The 14,721-nt window shown below is 43.7% G+C and overlaps 1 protein-coding gene across 1 annotated transcript in view; it reads left to right on the forward strand.

Annotated features, from left to right (window-relative positions):
- Positions 1 to 7,662: 7,662 nt before the first annotated feature.
- CCDC68 (coiled-coil domain containing 68) overlaps positions 7,663 to 14,721 on the forward strand; it is a 91,133-nt gene continuing 84,074 nt past the window's right edge. The window contains exon 1 of the mRNA XM_089690088.1: positions 7,663 to 7,864. The gene's annotated coding sequence lies outside the window, so the exon portion shown is untranslated. The remainder of the gene's footprint in view (positions 7,865 to 14,721) is intronic.

The following is a 14,721-nucleotide window of genomic DNA, read 5'->3' on the forward strand; positions in this document are numbered from 1 at the left end:
TGCTCTTTTAAGGTCTATCCATAGATTTTCAATTATGTTGAGGTCAGGAGATTGTGAAGGCCATGGCAAAACCTTCAGTTTACGCCTCTTGATGTAATCCCCCGTGGATTTCGAGGTGTGTTTAGGATCATTATCCATTTGTAGAAGCCATCCTCTCTTTAACTTCAGCTTTTTCACAGATGGCATCAAGTTACCATCCAAAATTTGCTGAAATTTTATTGAATCCATTTTTCCTTCTACTCGTGAGATGTTCCCTGTGCCACTGGCTGCAACACAACCCCAAAGCATGATTGATCCAACCCCATGCTTAACAGTTGGACAGAGGTTCTTTTCATTAAATTCTGTGCCCCTTCTTCTCCAAACGTACCTTTGCTCATTCCGGCCAAAAAGTTTAATTTTAACCTCATCGGTCCACAGAACTTGTTTCCAAAATGCATCAGGCTTGTCTATATGTTCATTTGCAAAGTTCAAACGATGATTTTTGTGGTGAGGACGTAGAAGAGGTTTTCTTCTGATGACTCTTCCATGAAGACCATATTTGTACAAGTATCTCTTTATAGTGGAATAGTGTACCACAACTCCAGTGTCTGCCAGATCTTTCTGGAGGGATCGTGCAGTCAAACGTGGGTTTTGAATTGTTTTTCTCACAATCCTGCGAGCTGTTCTGTCTGATATTTTTCTTGGTCTTCCAGATCTTGCTTTAACTTCCACTGTTCCTGATGACTGCTATTTCTTAATTACATTCCGAACAGAGGATATTGACATCTGAAAACGCTTTGCTATCTTCTTATAGCCTTCTCCAGCTTTGTGAGCGTCAACTATTTTCAGTTTCAGTTTTCTAGACAACTGCTTAGAAGAACCCATGGTGCTGATTGTTGGGGCAAGGTCAGATGAGTCTGGGCATTTAAAACCTTTGAGATTGACATCACCTGGTCTTCCCAGACGATGATTGAGAACAATCCATGACACTGGCAGGTCTCAGCTTTGCAAAGGGGGCAGTGCATGCTATAAATTCTGCAGGGTGCCCAAACTTTTGCAGACGCCATTTTTTTGTTTTCTGTTATTTTGAAAGTGTAAATGATGGAAATAAAATCGAACTTTTGTTGACATATTATAAGAATGTCTAATCTGTAATTTGATGCCTTTTGGAGATTTTTCCATCTTTCCTTGGCTTCTTTATGCACATTAATACTAATTTTTAACTGGGGTGCCCAAACTTTCGATCCCCACTGTATATATATATATATATATATATATATATATATATATATATATACGTAGCACAACCTCCCCTAGGAGTTGCCAAGTCCTGCGTTCTCCCCCATAGTTTTAGGCAATACGCATTTTTCCACACTGACTTGCACCCAGGAGACCAGTCTTTGAGCTTGTTTTTTGGGGATTTTATTAAGGGTATTGAACTTAGATGGGGTAAGGGATGTATGAGATGCCCAAAGGCAATGGCAACCGAGGAAAATCTCCCTGGAACTATGTACGTCTTTTTGGACAGCAAAAATTCTCTTCTGGAGAGCTAGCCAGCATCTCCTGATGTACCAACCCAGACCCCAGATACTCCTTTATCCAGCTGTACTGGATGAATCCTTGGGCAGGGGATCCAGTGCCTGTCACTTTGAATAAAAGACAGTCCCGGGTAGTAAGCTATTCCAGTTTCCCACTAGAGTGCTCCTTCCCCTTTCTGGCCCAGGGGGTGCAGGTCTACTCAGTCAGTCCTCTGTCTGTGAGCTGGTGGGTCAGTGGCTGCTCTCAGGCCTTCTGCTAGGCTGCTCCTTCCCTACTCCACAGATGGTCCTCACTCTGGAGGCCGATGAGTTCCTGCGCTTTCCAACTTTCCACCTCCTCTGACTATAGATGAGCCCCTTCCCATCTGAGCCCTCTCCCAGGGTCCTGCTCTCCAGCCTTACTTCTCCATCTTCCACCCGAACTCTCTTGCTGCTGAGCAGGCTCTGTGACATTTGAGAGCTGCTTTGGCCCCATTTGGCCTCCTGCTTGGGGATTGGCCAAGGTCCTCCAAGTGTGCATACCAGCCCCTCCTCCACCCCACCCACTGCTTCTAGAATCGTCTTCAAGATTTCAGAGCAGGGGGAGGTATCAGGGAAATGACCTGCAGAGCCTCTCAGCTCTGATCGAAACTTGACCTTCCTCTGACTATCACCACAGGCTGCTACTCAGCCTCTGACTAACAATTGAACACAATCTCCCCCTAGCTATCTAGGAGGGTGGGTGCCACATAAAATGTCTAGTTTTTTACTGCCCTTATAACCACTCCCCCTTAACCTCTTCCTGTCCACCCATTGCATATAGATGGCGGACGGAAAGCTTTGCCTTCACAGAGCACGCACCCAGGAGCCCGGTGATCGCTATATCACCTGGAAACAGCAGATCACATTACCGTTTTGTCCGGACTATTACATGGTGTTTTACCATGTGACTGCTGTGACCAATCACAGCACTCACATTGTAAACACTGGAAAGTGAAACTAAAGATCGCTTCTCATGCTGCATGTACACACAAACTGCAGTGCCAGCCACCCCAGTGTCCCAGTTTAGTGCCTCTGTGTGCCTGATCACTGCTCACTATATCCACAATAAATAATGCAGGGAGGACCTGTCACCTGTCCCAGTGTGCACAAAAACACCCCCATACACCATAGCAATGTCCTGATCACCGCCATACCAGTGATATGATCACTGCCATACCTCATACCAAGGCCCTGACCACCACCATACCCCATACCAGCATCCTGATCACTGCCATGCCAACACCCTGATCACTGCCAACCACCATACCAGCACCCTGATCACCGCCATACCCTATATCAGCACCCTGGCACCCTCATTTTAGGGTCTCAGCTGATTAATTTTCAAATATATATCCTATAGTTTGTAGACTATAACTTTCACACAAACTAAATAATATACACTGTTAGTTTTACCCCGAAAATGTAGCAGAATACATTTAGACCTACATTTATGAAAACAAATTATTTATTTGCAAAATTTTATTTAAAAAAAAAAATTTTTTTTTTAAATGTTTAGTATTTTTTCATTTATATACCAAAAGAAAGCTCAATCTGTCTCAAAAAAGGATAACAATTTCATATGGGTACAGTGTTGCATGAGTGAGTAATAGTCACTCCAAAGTGTGACAGCGCTGAAAGCTGAAAATTGGCCTGGACAGGAAGGGGGTGAAAGTGTCCGGACTGGAAGTGGTTAAGCTGCAAAGGCAGTGGACGGGGTAAACTCATGCCATGGCAGGAATTAAATCCCCTGTTGCATTCAGAAAGCACTACCATCCACTGAAAGCGACCCTTCTAAGTTGTTGCGCGGTGCTGCAACATTTAAAGGGTTAAAATAGCTTATCACTTACTCACCACCTGTCAAATGCCTCTGAAAAGAAAAGAAAATGTAAAGCATATTTCAGAGGTGCGCTAATTCTTGCTGTATGTGTAAACGAGCGCATGAATCAGTTTATGATGCAACTTGTTGCGATTCAGTTAAAACTGAAATGTGTACATTATATGCTTTCTGGAAGCAGAGACCCTAGAGAATAAAATGGTGGTAGTTCCAATTTTTTTGTGATGTGATATTCGCAGTTTGTCACGTGCGTTTCAGTAAAAATTACACTAAATATTAGGTCACTTTAGGGCAATTTTAGGTGATGTAGTCTAACACTAACTATATTTAAATCTACTCCCACCCCCATTCTAAGCCTACCCTATCTACTTACCACACTTATCATACTTACCTAGGCTGAGGTTGCTCTGGTTTCGTCACATGCACTCAGTGATAAGGAGAGAGCCCCAACAATGGCTGCAGAATCTGGGCGATTATCTCACCCATGAACTTACTATGGGGCATCCAGTGTTGGCTGTCCTTCCTCTACACTGAAGGTGACATTGGGGGCCAATCATCCCATATGGAAGAAAAATATATTTGAAATATATTTTAAAAATATTCTTCCCAAATATATTGACATATATTTGAAATGCTACAATTTTGGACATATTCAATATATTTCAATATATATATTCTGTATGTTGAAATGCGTGGCCCAGGTCTCTCGGCGCTTCTTAACATTGGTGGAATGTACCAGAGACTCCCGTTCTTCCATTCAGCAAATTCACAGGAACAGCTACTCAACAATCACTTCAACGGCCCCTATACTTTCCCTGGCTTTTCCACATATGCCCTCTTTTGAAACTGCCTGCTACCCAGGTCTATTGGGGCCTGTAGTTCACAGGCTCCGCTATTACACTGTAACCTTATGGCCTGGACTACATCTTCTAACATTTCCAGGGTTCTGAACTGTGATCCTTAGATCCGAGATTAATATGCTCAAAGCCTCTCCCTGGTGGCTGAAGAAAGGAATTATTCCACTAGTCAACTTACATCAAAAAGAAGTAAATAAAGGTAAAGCCTTTCTAATATATTGTAGTAGCGTGCTTGGCTACATAGGAAAGCTGCTTCTGAAGAATCTAAAGCCACCATTCATTTTTGTTGATAACATAAGAAGTCCTGGGATATTTTGCTGTTTTGGAGTATCCTGTACTCCTAACCCTCTCTCCACTAGTTGTCTGAGAAAATAAACTGCAAAAAACAAAACAAAAGTGAGACAATAGACTAAAACAATTGCCACTGATGTTCCGGTGCATTGCTGAGCAGAACTGAGAACAGCAGGAGAACCCATTGTAAACCAGTAGCTCCTTCAGGAGTGAGTACTATTTATTTCAGGTACTTACATAGCCCCACCAATTTTACACATATATCTATATATACATTCACATCAGTCCCTAACCCTCAAGGGGCGTACAATCTAAGGTCCCTAACTTACATTCATACATACACATATTAGGGCCAATTTAGACAGGATCCAATTAACCTACCAGCATGTCTTTGGAGTGTGGGAGGAAACCAAAACACCCAGAGGAAACCCACGCAAGCACAGGGAGAACATGCAAACTCCATGCAGGAGGCACCATGGTCAGGAATCGAACCCATGACCCATTTACTGCAAGGCAGACGTGCTAACCACTAAGCCACTGTGCCGCCCAGTACTACAGAAATAACTGCCGAGTGCAGAAGTTTAAATCTTTGTTGCTGTGTGTAGTCAGCCCTCCTCAGTAAAATACAACAGAGAATCCCAGAATCAGTAAAAAAACCCCCACAAATGAAACAATAAAGTGGGAACTTTCCATGCTCTACCCCTGAGTGTTGCTATCAGTCAATATGATGCATTGATGTAAAGAGGCACAGATACTTATTATTTGAACCTAGAGTGAATTTCAGCATAGGCCACATTTCACAGGCAAGCAAAGCAAAATATGTTAATTTATCATTTTGTATTTTTTGGCAATTTCACCCCCTTTTAGTTTAAAAATCACATCCCTTGAACTAAACTTTGGTATAGTTATGACCAATGCATGCTCACACATTGAATTTATATAAAAATTCCACAGGCATTTCAGACTTTAGACGTGTTTAATTGGAGGACCTCCCATGTTCTGTTGCTTTGAGTCACCCAGGAATCCTAAATTAATGGTTTTTATGGCTGTAAAATATTTACGGTGATAATGAGCATGCAATCTGCCATAAATCTAAACTGCACGTAATCAATTCATTTTATGTACAACTACCTGTCATCACAGCTCATTGTATAGTGTCAGAGCTTGCTGTGACATTGGATTGTGTAATTCATGAGACTGAAAATACTGTATATGAAATAACGGGGATTGGAAAATATCTGAAAACAATAGTGACAGTTTAGAGCTGTTGCAGTTATCATACAACGCTTGTCATTATTATTGATTTTCTTGTCTGCTGCTGTTACACTTTACTGAATGACTTGCATTTATTTTTTTCTAAGAATAATGTTTTGAGTTATGAGATTATACTGTACTGAAACTGGCCATTGGCAGTGCCAGGTCACCTGGGCTGTAGCCAGTGGTGTATTTAGGTTTTGTGCTGCCCTAGGCAACACAAAAAATGGTGCCCCCCGCAGAGAGAGCCTGACATTGACCAACAACACCCCTGCCTCCCACCCGAGAGAGCCTTCCACTACAACCGCCCCCCATACACCAGCCACCATCCCCCATGGCGAGAGAGAGAGATACTCATCTTAACAGCTCCAGACATCCCTGGGAACGAGAGTCGGCTTGTGCATACACTCATGAAACTCACAGCCTCTCTCAGAACCCACCAGGTCCCCATGCCACGTGTGTCCCTTCTTCCATCCCTTCTTCCGAGGGGCAGTGCTGCCCCCCCTGAAAAATGCCGCCCTAGGCAAATGCCTTGTTTGCCTTGTGGTAAATACACCCCTGGCTGTAGCAGCAGCTACTACTGTCCAAGCTGGAAACAATTCTTCACTATCCTAGATGAACAAGATTGTTTCTAAGAGGTCGACCTAGAGATGTTCTTTCACCACTGTAACTTCTGCACCACCTTTCACCACTGTACCATCTTCCACCTATGAACTACCTTTCACCACTGCACTACCTTCCATTTCTGCACCCCCTTCCCACCATTGCCCCCCTTCCACCTCTATACCCCCTTTCATCACTGCACCCCCCTCCAACTCTGTACCCCCTTTCACCACTGTAACCTCTGCACCTCCTTTCACCACTGTACCATCTTCCACCTATGAACTACCTTTCACCACTGCACTACCTTCCATTTCTGCACCCCCTTCCCACCATTGCCCCCCTTCCACCTCTATACCCCCTTTCATCACTGCACCCCCCTCCAACTCTGTACCCCCTTTCACCACTGTAACCTCTGCACCTCCTTTCACCACTGTACCATCTTCCACCTATGAACTACCTTTCACCATTGCACTACCTTCCACTTCTGCACCCCCTTCCCATCATTGCATCCCTTCCACCTCTATACCTCCTTTCATCACTGCACCCTCCTCCAACTCTTTACCCACCTACTCCACTGTAAGCTCTTCCACCTTTGCACCCCCTTTCACCAATGCAGTCTTTCTTCCACCATTGCAGCTCCCTTTACCTCTGCAACCCATTTCACTTCTGTGCTCAGACAGGCAGTCATGGCTTTGGCACCTGGGCACCCAGGAAGAGATGCGGGCACGGGCTCAGGGTGTGCAGCACTAGCTACCCCTATGGCTAATGCCTGGCTAACGCAGATACTTTTGGAGAGGACGGTTGAACCCCCTTATTCCCTCTGTATCTATGCCCAAATAAGCAGGCCACTAGTGAGATGGTGAATTAGGCATCATGCCCAATGCATCTGCTTGGAGATTTCCATATGACTTCAACAACTGTGTTTTTTTTATGTCACCAGTAACAACATATGGCACATATCATCACATTCATTTATATTATAATAATTCTGATTATCGGGGGAGCAGTTTATATATTTATTTTTAATGTGCAGAATGCAAATGTTGTTCTGATTGAATATTTTGAATCTGTATGCGGCAGGCAAGGATTGAATTGTACAAACGGTGATGTGTTTCCTCCTCCTAGTCCTAGAAGGTTGGGAGGTATGTATGAGGTTATTGTGTTACACCATAGGCTCACCTGCTCACAGTGGCCACACCTGCAGGGGAGAGGAGGGAACTGGCTATGGAAATCAGTGTCATGTATTTTATCAGTGACACCAGTCTGATGTCACCCATTCTATAGGGAAGGTGCTCTATACACAACGAATAGGTGGAAGTAAACCTGACCGATACTGGAGAGACAGAGGAGGAAGAACTGCTGAACTTTGCCCAGGGCTGCCTGGCTGTGCTGGGAGTGGTTGTCTCACCTGAGCTCTGCTTTACCTGGATGATAGATGTGAAGAGACCTGGAGGGAAGATGCATTGCCCTGCTGCGGAGCTCAACAGGTAGGCAGCAAATATGTTATTTGTATGTCAGAAGCAGGAAAGCGATGGCTCTACAGCTGTAGGGGGAACTACAAGTCCCAGGATGCCAAAGCTTGCTGAAAGGGGAGATAATCCAACAGCGCTAGAAGCACGGCTTGTTATTTTAAGTAGATAACTTCAGAATTTTTAATGGGGTAGAAACAGCTGTTATTTTGTGTCCAGGTGAGAATCACAAAATGCTTCTATCAGAAGCTTTTCACATAGGTGTTAGAATTCCTGAACTTTCTACATTTCCGTGGGCATCAATGAACCAGCTAGGGAAACACCAAGTTCTATCAATGCCTCAAGTCACAGACGTGTGATATGTGTGTGTTAAATATTATATATGCTTTCCTACAAACTGAGACAGCTCCTTAAAGTGTTATTAAACCCACAACAGTAAAATCAGTCTGTGTATGTAGTAAAGCATGCTTGTTATACTCACTGTGGAACCTAAGGGGTTAATCCTCCACATTGTGTAAAAAGACTGCTTGATCCTGACTTCTCTGATCCTCCCCTTCTTCTGCTGTTCCCAATCCATCTGCTGATAGTACAGAGCTCTAGGAGTCACTCTGCACATGCTCAGTTTGGAGTTTATGGCTAGAGCATTTTTTTTTTCTTTGGGAGGGTGCATGTAACCACCACAGGGCCAATCAGCACTGTCCAGACAGAGGGTCAGGGGTTATGCAGCCTTATTGGACAGTCAAGCAGAATGAAAACTCCTCCTACAAGATTAACCAGTGCTCAGCTGGACACTGATAGAAGTCACAAGACTGCTATATACTGCTGAAGAGAAAAGATTTAGCAGTTTATATTTACTAAAATAATTGCATTTCCATGTTCTATGTACTGTGGGAGACCAGATATAGTGAATGCAGAGTCCGGAGAGATCAGATATAGTGAATGCAGGGTCCGGGGAGACCAGATATAGTGAATGCAGGGTCCTGGCTTTAGAAACACTTTAAGCCCAGGTTCCTACGGTATATGTGCGGGCCGTGTTTGAAGGAGCGATTTAGCCCCCTCCAGTGCAACTTTGTTCAGCGGTTCAGGTGCAAATTGTCAAAGTGTGTGACAATGGAAATCACACCTGAACTGGGCTCAAAATCATACCACACTCGTTTTGAAAACATGCCATGGCCGGCCCACATACAATATATTGCGAAAAGTATTGGGCCAGCCCTCCAAATCATTGGATTCAGGTGTTCCAATCCCCTCCATGGCCACAGGTGTATAAAATCATCACCCAGACTGCTTCTACAAACATTTGTGAAAGAATGGGTCGCTCTCAGGAGCTCAGTGACTCCAAGCGTGGTACCGTGATAGGTTGTCACCTGTGCAATAAGTCCATCCGTGACATTTCCTTGCCACTAAATATTTCACAGTTGACTGTTAGTGGTATTATAACAAAGTGGAAGCAACTGGGAACCACAGTAACTCAGCCACCAAGTGGTATAACAGAGCGAGGTCAGCTGTGCTGAAGCGCACAGTGCGCAGAAGTCACCACCTGTCTACAGAGTGAATAGCTAAAGACCTCCAAGCTTCATGTGGCCTTCAGATTAGTACAACAACAGTGCATAGAGAGCTTCATGGAATGGGTTTCCATGGCCGAGCAGCTGCATCCAAGCCTTACATCACCAAGTGCAATGCAAAGCATTGGATGCCATGGTGTAAAGCACGCCACCACTGGAGTCTAGAGCAGTGGAGATGTGTTCTCTGGAGTGACCAATCTGATGGACGTGTCTGGGTTTGGCGGTTGCCAGGAGAACGGTACTTTCCTGACTGCATTGTGCCAAGTATATAGTTTGGTGGAAGGGGATTATGGTGTGGGGTTGTTTTTCAGGAGTTATGCTTGGCCACCTAGTTCCAGTGAAGGGAACTCTTAAGGCATCAGCAAACCAAGACATTTTGGACAATTTCATGCTCCCAACTTTGTGGGAACAGTTTGTGCATGACTTCTACATGACTGCACACCAGTGCACAAAGCAAGTTCCATAAAGACATAGATGAGCGAGTTCAGGGTGGAGGAACTTGACTGGCCTGCACAGAGTCCTGACCTCAACCCAATAGAACACCTTTTGGGATGAATTAGAGCGGATACTGTGAGCCAGGCCTTCTCGTCCAACATCAGTGCCTGACCTCACAAATGCTTCTGGAAGAATGGTCAAACCTTCCCATAGACACCCTCCTAAACCTTGTGGACGGCCTTCCCAGAAGAGTTGAAGCTGTTATAGCTGCAAAGGGCGGGGCCAACTCAATACTGACTAAGACTGCGATGCCATTAAAGTTCATATGCGTGTAAAGGTCAGTGTCCCAATACTTTTGGCAATATAGTGTATATCTGAACCAGCTCCATTGAAAAGGCTTCAGGTTCACATGTCATGCAAATCGAATGCGATTCAAAACACATCCAATTAGCATATATGTGAACTGGGGCTTAACTGGATCCATATAAACCTAAATATGGTTAGAAAAAAAGGTTTAATACATTTTAAACCTTCCTAGCTACACCTTGAATTTTTCACCGGCATACGATGTGTATTGATCCTGTAGCTTCGTGGTGTCATTTGTTCCCCTGTACACACAGCCTATGGGAGAGTAAATCTTCATATTTCGCTGTCTTCACATTTCGATGCCATACAATGTGATTTCCTGAATTTTGTTTTTAAATTCTGTCTCTGAGTGGGAGTGCACCTACAATGTTAATTTCAGACCCCTCCATGATTTCTAAGTGGGAGAACTTGCAAAATTGCAGGATGTTCAAATACTTCTGTTCCTCACTGTATGTTGAAATGCGTTTTTATTAAAAAATATATGAAAAATATTTTTAAAAATGCATTTCAAATATACCATATGTCTTTAAAAATAAGAATCTACATTTTTGGAATGCATTTACAAATATATGTAAAAATATATGTTAAAATGACTTTTTTTAGATGTAAAAAAAAAATCTGAAGAATATATTTAAAAAAATATATTCAACATGCATAGTATGTGTGTGTATGTATATATATATGTATGTGTATATATATATATATATATATATATATATATATATATATATATATATACTTTTTTTTTATTGAATTATATTTTGAAATATATTGAATATGGCCAAAATTCTAGTATTTCAAATATATGTCAATATATTTGGGAAGAATATTTTTAAAATATATTTCAAATATATTTTTCTTCCATGTGGGTCTGTGTCAGGGTTAGCATACAGGAGCAATAACCCTTAACGCCTGTAGTGTCACCCCCGAAGGAGCCACTTGGTAATTTTGGGTAATTTTTCTTGCCTAAACTCCAAGAACAACCTCAGCCCCTCTGGCATGCCTGGTTAGGTAAAACACTGCTAGAGGCAAGTAACAAAATGAGTATAAAATACCTTTCTCCTGGCTGTGGGGTAGTGCCAATAAATAAACACACCCCAGTTTAGTGGTAAACACGCTTATTCTATTGATGCAGATTAGCATAAATGGCAGTTAGAACAGGACTGGGCACACAGCAGGCAAGTTATAGGCAAGGTATACCCAAGTTATAGAAGGAAAGCAAATATCTATGTATTGATAGCTCTATCTCACTAATCACAATCCATACGTAAATTAGTGAGTCAGCAATGAACAATACAACTGAACCTTAAACGCGTCTAGAATGATAGCAGATCTATACTGGTTTTGAGAGCACTCAAATGAATGGACAAGGGTATGGTGCCACTTTAACTAGCAAATGAACTTGGGTCTTGGGGCAGTTATGATTAGGGCCAGTCTTTAGTCCTAAATCTTCACCGGCTAAACTTTGGAGGTCAATGTTTCAGCAGTCAGTAAGGCCTGCAGGCAATATTAGGGCTATAGGATAGCAGGTTAGGCAGTTCCTAATGACTCCGTCTATAGCAATGGTAGCAAGTAATGAGCGTAAGGCCCTCTCACCAGACCTGAGGACACAAAAATCACAATTTCCTCCGCCAGATGTCCACTACCACAGGGTTGTCAGGGTGACTCCACTCTGTGGTGCAGCACCCATGTACCTTGACAGTGGCTCCAGCTCTTGGCTTCTGATGGTGCTTTGGCAGCATGGCTCTCTCTTTGGTATCCTTCAGCACAGTCCTCTCTCTCCTCTGTCCCCTGTAGCTCCGGTCCCTTGAGCTCTTTTCCCAGGCTCCTGGCTCTCACCTCGTAGAGCAGAGCATGCTGGACTTGTAGTTTTTGTCCTTGTAAAATAGGACTGTTCCTCTCCCAGGACTACATGATGGTCCCATCATGCTCCCCTGGTCTCACTGTTGCCAATAGGGAGAAGGACAGAGCGGGCAGTGAGCTGGGTGGTGAGCCTGATGAGAGTCGTACTGCTTGCTGTATGAGGAGAAGGAGCCCACAGCCGTGCTCTCTCTGTCCTGCTATATCTTCTCCCCGCACTGTGACAGGAGAAGGGAGAGGGGCAGGCAGGGAGAGCAGGATACAGAGCGGAAGGTATGATATCCATTTCAGAGATAGCGATTACTCCTCAAGATGTTTCACAGGAATCTGTGCCTGCGTCTTCAGGAGGACAAAAGCCGCTACTAAACCAATGAAGAGAAAAATATGCACATAAGTCAAAACCATATACATGATACATAAACACACTAGTAAGTTGTGTGGAACTTGATACATACATACATTTGTATACAAATAAAAATAAATAAATATTAAAATTGACCCTGTGCAGGTGTAAAGAAGTTTTTAAACTTTAAAAAATTAGAATTTACTTTTTTGGTTGATTTTCTCTCACTTGCTGTGTGGTTAGAATGGCAGGAAGTGTTGAGAAATCTCATTAATAAGACGGCTATAGAAAAAAGGGTCATAGAAAGGTCCTGATCTTCCCCAGTCTGTGCAAGGGTATTTAGTTACATAGTTACATAGTCTGGCTGAAAAAAGAAAAAAGTCCATCCAGTTCAACCTTAAAAAAAAAAAAGTTATAATCCTACATCCACAGTTGATCCAGAGGAAGGCAAAAAACCCAGCAAATCATGATCCAATTTGCTCCTGCAGGGAAAAAAATTCCCTCCTGATCCCCCGAGAGGCAATCGGATATTCCCTGGATCAACTTTACCTATAAATGTTATATCCAGTTATATTCTGTGTATCTAGGAAAGAATCCAGGACTTTTTAAAAACAATCCACTGAGCTGGCCAGAACCAACTCTTGAGGGAGTCTATTCCACATTTTCACAGCTCTCACTGTGAACAAACCTTTCCGTGTTTGGAGATGAAATTTCTAGGTTAAAAAAAATGTAACTGGAGTTCCACATTACAAGTGTAGCACTACCACCCTAGGAGTTGCTGTGTTTTGGGTCCCCCTTATAGTCCTGCACAGCCAGGCAACATGCATTTTCTTCAGACCTTGCACATAGGAGACCGTAAACAGTTCTTGAGCTTTTTATTTTTTACTAGTTTTATTAAGTGATATTGAACTTGGATGGGGTGAAGGAGGGGCAGACTGGCAACTCATGGGGCCCCCGGGTAATAGGGGATCATGGGGCCCCTGTGTTCTTGCCCACACTCAAACCACACCCAAAAAAGGTAACAGGGGCATCTCATGGGGCCCCCTACTGACCCCGGGCCCTCGGGCAGTGCCTGAGTTTCCGAATGGTCAGTCTGCCCCTGGGTTGAAGGGTATATGGGATGCCCAAGGGAACTGTGAACTGAGAATGACTCCTTAACAACTATGTACAAGCCATTAGACAGCAAAGTCTCTTTGTTGGAATTGCTTTCCAACCCTCCAGGTATACCACCTCAGACCCCAGATGAATTCTCCTCTTCACCCAGCTGCTTGAGAGAATCTCTGAGTAAGGGAATCCAGAAGCTGCCACTTTAACATTTGCAGTCCCGGGTGAGGAGCTAGTCAGATTTCCCACCAGAATGCCCTCTCCCCTTACCTGGCCCGGGGGAGGGGGAGGATTACTCAGTCTCTCCTATAAGCTTATGGGTGCTTTGGTGGCTGCCATAAAGCCTTACTCTGGGCTGGCTCCTTCCCTACTTCCCCTGACTGTCCTCTTTCAGGGGCAGCTGAGAGATCCTCCTGTCCACAAACCCTGCCTGTAGGTAGACCCCTCCCTGAGCCCCCTCCCAGGCTTCTGCTTTCCAGCCTCTCACTCCACTCCATCTTTTACCTGAACTCTCCTGCTCACTCGGCACAGCCCGCACCGTGAATGTGTAGATTTTAAAGTGTGTAAAAGATTCAAAAATTTTCCTGGTAGACAAGTGGGTAAATTACTGTAATGCAATTAACACTGCACTGAAATGTAATGGGCCCTTAAAGCAGATTACACGTCTGTATGCCACTTATGTTTTTAGCAGTCTTTTCCCCTGTTTTGTGTGAGGTGAGGGATTCCCCTATGATTGCCTCCATGGGTGAAGATCTTGATTTTTCAGTTAACAGTGCCCATGCCTTCGTATCATTGGACTATTGTTACTTCAATACATTTTAATGGCTCCTAGGCTTTTACTAAAGGAGTGGAGGATTCACTTATCTCAATCAGTTTTTGTTCAGTTTAACTTGTCCCCACCCTGCGAATAGCAGAATGATGGCCGAGCCGGACTCTTGTCAATCCATGTGGGCATCATATGATGTCCTTCCCGGATTGCGCCTCGCATGTGCCTGTGGGGCCACACTGTGGCAAGATCTGTCATTGGCTGTGTACCTTGGACACATGTGACCTGCTGTGATCATCACATGACAATTGTAAAAAATGGATGGCTTCATTCATGCCATCCATTGTATACTAGTGTGTCTAGCTGTGAATGGTCACAGGGATCACATGCAAAAGCTGCGCCAATCACAGCCCAGCTGTGTCATGTGATTAGCCAT

Source organism: Staurois parvus, unplaced genomic scaffold (assembly GCF_062004578.1).
Source record: "Staurois parvus isolate SC_StPar_1 unplaced genomic scaffold, SC_StPar_1.0 ptg000513l, whole genome shotgun sequence".
Lineage (NCBI taxonomy): Eukaryota > Metazoa > Chordata > Amphibia > Anura > Ranidae > Staurois > Staurois parvus.